Genomic DNA, 6,925 nt, shown 5'->3' with positions numbered 1-6,925 from the left:
TTTCTTAGTCATTTTCATGCTGGGCAAGACTCCCAAGCTCAAAGGATCAAGAGTCATGATCGAACTCAAACTTACTATATATGGTAAAAATGAAATTAAAATGGAGTTTTGACTGTCGATTTGATGAACTCTCGCAAATTTGGCGTGGACAACCCAAGGGTTGGTTGGCTAAAGTAGCTTCTCTTACCCCAAAATCATATATGGTACGTCAATTAACTCATTCCGGTTTGTGAGATACGCCTGCTTTAGGGTTCTGACGGTCCTGATCACTTCAACCTCCAATTGAGCCTTCTCTAGTTCATCTTGAAATATGAAAGTGTCCGCAACCCCGCACTATGTTAAGTTAGCATCTCATTTTACTTATTCCCTATAGTTAGGGTCATGTCCCATCCACGCGACTCATATGGGCATACCACAAGAAAAGTCAAAATGTCATGCTAACCATAAGTTTCTGTGTGGGGACTCCATGTTATTTATTTGTCATCAAACCAATTCATAAAGTGTGAATCACAAAGATGAATGGAATATACAAAAATCAGCCTAGTCTAGAACTCAAATGGGTCACAACTTATTTACTTGGAACTTTTACATTGTTCCCATGGTTGTTGCTCGTCAGATTTTTTTTTTTCAACGGTGAACATAATTGCTATTTTCTAATGTAAGAGTGGGTTTCACATATACAAAAATATTGGCCTCGTGTTCTGATGGCTATATAAAAGACGTGTGGGGGACGATTTCAATCCACTGTTGACAAAACAGGAAGCTACTCCCAAGTAGATAGGGTATTTTAGTCATTAAAATGATTGTTGACTCTATGACCACCACACATACAAAAAAATTATTATAAAATTTTAATAGCAGCAGAACATAATCACACCGCAGAATGTTTTATTTATTTATTTTTTTTCTTTTTTCAAGAAAGGTAGGATCACACCACTGAAACTTTGTTCATGTGAGAAAAATACTACAACTTTCAAGCAGACGCCACAAAAGAATATATTACGCCTATCATGTATGTGCTAACAATACGAGCTATACAGCACAACTTGAAACAGAAAGAATTTCCACCAGGAAGCACACTACATGCTTGACTGTTAATTTCTCAAACGAAACATGAGCCGTCGTTTGCAAAAAATGAGAAGTGGGTAGCATTATTTCATTGTATACACATCTTTCAATCCTGACAAGTGGCTATCACGGCCCGCTGCTCCAAACCATTGGTTTCTTGAGTCTCCCACGGAAGATGGAGCATGCCCTCCAGAATATTGCAGATCGGAAGATCCTACCGACCTATTTTATAATTATGACATGTTGCAGTTGAGTGTGAACAATTGTTTTATTTCTTTTGATAATCATGCCTTTAGGCTGCAAATAAACATTTTAGGGTTACCTCATCAAAATTATTCTTTAAGGATAGTCCTAAAAGATTTTCATCCATGATGAGACTCAATTAACTAATGGTCTAGATTATTTAAAAATGGGCTCCAATTGTTAAAATTGAGAACCAGTGCATAACATACAAAGAAACAGAGCATTGGCAGAGTTCCTATGGGGGCTTCACCTTTTGGTAAAAGGTATTTTTGTTTGCACAAAATTTCATGATATTTTATTATTAATTAGGTGCAAGATATCATGAAATTTCATGATATTTGGTGCAACCAAACATATAAATATATGACTGTTATATGGAGAAATTTATATTTTGAGGTGAAACCATGTTCATCATGTAAAAGTGCAAATTTCTACAACATTGTCCTAACGCACATATTTGAACCCTGAAGAGACGTGAAAGTTCCGTACCTGTTCATAGAGAGGCCTAACTGTCGAGATTGACATATGAAACATCAGGGAAGGCGAAAAATCCTGACAGCTGCTTTTGATGGAAATTATAGATGGTTAGAAGAAACTTAGAAACAGACTAATTTGAAAGTCATAGGGTTGTAAGAGAATAGTGTCATGAAATGCGACACTTTGCTGATTCCACTTGTGGACGATTTTTCATAATAAAAACATAATAATTAAAAATAATAACAGAAAAAAAAGTACTTATCTTGCTATGTACCCACTGTGTCAAGGTTTTGAAACTCCACTCGACTCGACCAGGAAATCCTTGGAATCCAGGACATGCGGCCCACCATAATGCATGTAGGACATTCAATGTATCCATCATGTATGCCTTTTCATGTTCTCCTTGGTGCCAAGAAAATCAGCCAATCCAAAACTCATATGGGCCACATGGGGAAAGTTGGGCCTGAACGTTCACCATAAAAAATAAAAAATAAACTTATAATATTGTGTGTGGGATCTAATAACTTTTTTTAAATACCATCCAATTCATTCAGAAGATAATCCCCACCAGGATGGGATGGGCGAACAAATACTATAGTCATTTCCAAAAAATCAAAGGTCTCCTTTCAACTGAAGAAAAGAAAGGGCACAGCTAAATGAAAGTTACTAGCTGTAACAACTATTATAGGGAGTTCCTGTAGCCCAAGGACCTTTAGAGCCCCTGGTGATGTTAATGTAAAATTCACTTTGTCTGTCAGTTTTGTCACCCAATGTTATACTGAGAATTCAAAAACAGGGTATATCCAAGCCTCAAGTTGGCCGCACCACATTAAACATCATGGTTGGAAACCCCACATATTGTTGAAACCCTCCTGAGGCTTACGATGATGTCAGTATGCTATCTAACCCATTCATAAGGTGATTTCCACCAGTATGAAGGGAAAATAGAACTACAGGCCCCAAAAAGATTTCAATGGTGAGCACTCAATCTCCATTGTTTCTTGTGCTGTGATGCACTTAAAACTTGGATCTGCCTAATTTTTGTCCTCTAATCCTAATATGAGCGGGAGAAAATGATGGACAGAGTGAATTTCACTAGGACATCACGGTGCGCCCCATAGAGCTTTTGGTCATATGAACTCCGGTGACACTAGCTTCATGGCTATGGTTTCCAATCTAGAATAGTTTTGGGGCATGCACAAACTGATCAGTGGGGTTGACCAGACCAATGGTATGGATAATCGAACCAGGCCCTAACCATTCATACATCAGTATCCTGGCACTCTTATTTTCATTTAGCGAAAAGTCTCACAGTGCATAGAATTCACGCCGTTGACCACATCCCCCACATCTAGTTAGGCTTTGATCCCAACAATCAGGATCATTCAACACTCAGGTGGTCACCCAAGAAAATTATACCCAAAATTTCTAAATTTACATGGTATGAACCACCCGAGATTTAGAACACTGATTTTTGTTATTTCTTTCTTCCTGATAAGGCACACAAGATTAGTGGATTGATGAGATATAAACAGCACAATGGGACCCATGGAAAACTAATGGTGGAGGTTTCATCCCAACTATTTCCTATGGTGTTGCCTGTTGTGTTTTTTAGAATTAGGCAGTGTGCTTGATAGATGGGTGGATGTCAAGAAAATTCCACCCACTAGGCTCTCGGTGTGTGGAAGTAAACCCCATTGCATATACAGAGCGTGTTACCTTATGTGGCTACGGGCCGGGTTAGGGTCGGGTCAGTCCCAGCGGGGCCTGCAATTTTGTATTTTCTCTTCATCCATGTCTTTGTGATCTTATGAACAGGTTGGATGACAAATAACAATTAATTTGGACCCTAGAAGTTTCAACGGTGGAAATCATTATTCCACACTGTTTCCTGTGTAATGGTCCATTTGAGCTTTGGATTCACTTCAATTTTGGTATCAACGCCTAAAATTATCATTAAAAATGGATGGACGGTATGGATAAACCACATACATTAACAGTGGGCCCAACTGAATTTACTCAGTACGATAAAAGCGTACTGAGTAACTCAGTACGCAATCCGATTCCTCCGTTTACCCTCGCGTCCCAGTGTTGCCTTTCGCTTCATACCCAGCCTGGGCCATAATGAGCCAAAATAGTCTAGCTTGAGCCTGGCCCGCACTGTATCTACAGACTCGGCCCAAGCTCACCAAACTGGAAAGGTGTTAGAAGGAGATTTCTCACCTACTATAGTTTGCACACACTGTGGGGCCCACGGTGATCAGGCATATATCGCATCCATATCATCCATCCATTCCATAATATTTTAAAGTAAGTGATGAAAACTAAAAAGAGTAGGAAATGAATTCCAATTGTTGAAAAATTCTTGGGGTTATATATAGAAGTTTTGGATAAGCTTATATTTATTTCTTCCCTTCATCTATGTATGTGTAACCTTCTGAACAGTTTGGATGACAAGTAAACATTGTTGCGGGCTATACGAAAAATTTCAATGTTGGTGGACATCATTATCCCCCACTGTTTTCTGTGGTGTGGTCCATTTGAGCCTTGGATATGCTTCAGTTTTGGATACCTGGCCTAAAATAATCTGTAAAAATGAATGAACAGTGTGGATAAGATACACACGTCACCGTGGGTCCCACACAGTTTACTCAGTACATCCGCGTCCCAACCACAGGCGTCGTTAGGGAAAGCGAATTGCGTGGACGGAGTAACTCATTACGCTACAGCCTACTGAGTAAACTCTGTGGAGCCCACCGTGATGTGTGTGTTTTATCCACACCGTCCATATGTTTTACCATATAATGTTATAGAACTAACCCACAATTGAATCATATCCAAAGATTCAGTGGACCACACTACAGGAAATAGTGTGAATTGAAGTTCTACTGTTGAACAGTTCATGGGGGCCACCTAGGAAGGTTTCAACGTTGGCTGTCAGTATCCCCACATTTTCCTGTGTTGTAGCCCACATATGCTTCAATTTTAGGCTAGGTTTTTGGTTTTCTTATGTTCATCCCAGTGAGGATGACCTTATAAACGCTTTGGATGGCATATAAACATTAACGTCGACACTTGTAAGGTTTCAATGCAGGCATTTCTTTCCCACTTTTCCCTCTGGTGTAGCCTTTTTGAGTCTTGGATCGGCCTCAATTTGTCTCGTGTCCTAAAATGAGATTCCCAAACGGATGGCCGAGGTGGACTTATCACAAACATTATGATGGTCCCACCTAGCTTCTCAGTGCAGAAATCCACGTCCCAAAACCGCAACGGTAAGAGCCATCAGCCCTAATACTCCATCCCAAACTTGGTCGGGGCTAAAAGTAAGGCGCTAGTTATCTTTTCGCGGCGCTTTTCTGAGCGCCGCAATCTTACCTTTTCCCCGACGCAAATAAGCGCTGCTAAAAATCACACAGAGCGCCGGTAAAAGTGATTTGGAACACTTTTGCTCACTAAAAAGCGCCGTAAGAGTTTTACACAAGCGCCGCTAAAAGCCTTTGCATGGATTTGAGAGGCCCTAGCATGCCAGTAATTTTTTATTATATATAATTCGATTAAAACCTGTATTTTTTAAATATTTGAAACATAAAAATGATGCAATACAAATAAAACTAAATATTAAACAAAATTTATTACAATAAATGGTCTTGAATATAAATAAATAAATAAAAACAAATTCTCTATATAGTATGAACCATTTCAAATATATTATCCAGTGAGGCAGTGATTATGTGATGTATAGAGACTAATGTATGTAACTAAATAAAATTATTCATAACTATCTGCTTGCAGAAATCACCAATAGTAATCAGGAATGGTGGAAAGACATATGTAGTCTAAAATATACCCTTGTTCACGCACAACTAATTCACAGATTTCAATGTTTTTTGTCCAGTCCATTTCCTTCAGTTTCTCGCTTGTTACTGAATTGACAAGCTCAGCTGCCATTTCTCCTCGAGAAAGTCCCAAGAACACTAAACTCAATCAGGACCGCCAAATATGTTAACAGCTTTTGATTGGAGGTGTGCTCTTCTCTGATTATTTGAAAGGAGGGGGAGAGATATTAGAAGTGATCTGTGGCTCCATCAGCACGCAGTTATACACATGACTGGATTAGAGCTTACTTAAATAATGAAGATATCTGCAGCAGTACGAAGGCCTACATAAAGTTCGTAATTGCTGCATCTACAGCTGTCAAATGGGACAGCCACATTCTACACTACTCTGCAACCATCAATCTCAGAGTTAGAGAGAAGCATATAGGAAATTTATCTTTTCTAAATACAATAGTGAAGAATGCCAGGAGAATATGGATATAGTGAAAAAATAACCCCAAAATACATTAGTGAGATGTTTTTAGTGGAAAATTTTGCCTTGAAGATATCAATAGAAAAGATAGCTGAAGTAGAGAACCAATATAAAGAGATGTTGAAATACAGCATATGCTAATTGGATTGCACCATGGAACCCACTCAAAGCAACCACAACAGATAACATTACGGATATGCGTGCTGTACTTGATTGATAATTGGCCAATGCTTAATCGTGCAGCCCAAATCCCTATATAGAGACTCTACAGATGCCAACCCAAAGTAAATGAAACAGCTAACATTACACCAATAGGCCTGCTGCACACTGCTAATCAATGATTAGCAACCGCTTCAGTGTGTGGCACATCTCCCGATATGGCTCCTCCAGAGTAATAAAACTTCTGTCATGAAATATCTGATGCCTTGCACAAGTCACAAATATACACTTGCAGATACAACATCCCACGGTCATGGAATAAAAGTCAGACTTCATCACCATGAAGAAACTTTGAAATGACAAGCTACAAATTAAGCTGTAAAGGTCAAACAATTATCATAGTTAAGGCAGGAGTTTCAACAAAGGACAGCTGAAACTCTGCATCAGTAATTGATAATTACACACAAATCAGGGGAACAATGTAGTGATGTATGCATCCCCGAAAAAATGCACACTTGATTAATGTGAGAAGGCGATCTCACCATCCAGTAGTATTTCATGAAGAGACTATTTTATTTGATAAGTTAGGATTTTTCCCTTCTCTCTTTCACTTGGTAGTACTGACATGCTCTACTAAAATGGCAAGGATTAAGGTTACAGGCTTCTAAAA

General features: G+C 38.9%; 1 long non-coding RNA gene across 1 annotated transcript; it reads right to left on the bottom strand.

Moving 5' to 3' along the window:
• Window positions 1-5,641: 5,641 nt before the first annotated feature.
• On the bottom strand, window positions 5,642-6,540 carry LOC131244380 (uncharacterized). The gene is made up of 3 exons (XR_009170264.1): window positions 6,306-6,540; window positions 5,913-6,012; window positions 5,642-5,822 (listed from the first exon to the last, which is right to left on the bottom strand). It is a non-coding gene; the product is annotated as an uncharacterized LOC131244380 (long non-coding RNA).
• Window positions 6,541-6,925: the final 385 nt, after the last annotated feature.

This window comes from Magnolia sinica, chromosome 4, assembly GCF_029962835.1.
Source record: "Magnolia sinica isolate HGM2019 chromosome 4, MsV1, whole genome shotgun sequence".
In the NCBI taxonomy this organism is placed as follows: Eukaryota; Viridiplantae; Streptophyta; class Magnoliopsida; order Magnoliales; family Magnoliaceae; genus Magnolia; species Magnolia sinica.
This window is presented reverse-complemented; position numbering and strand designations above follow the sequence as displayed.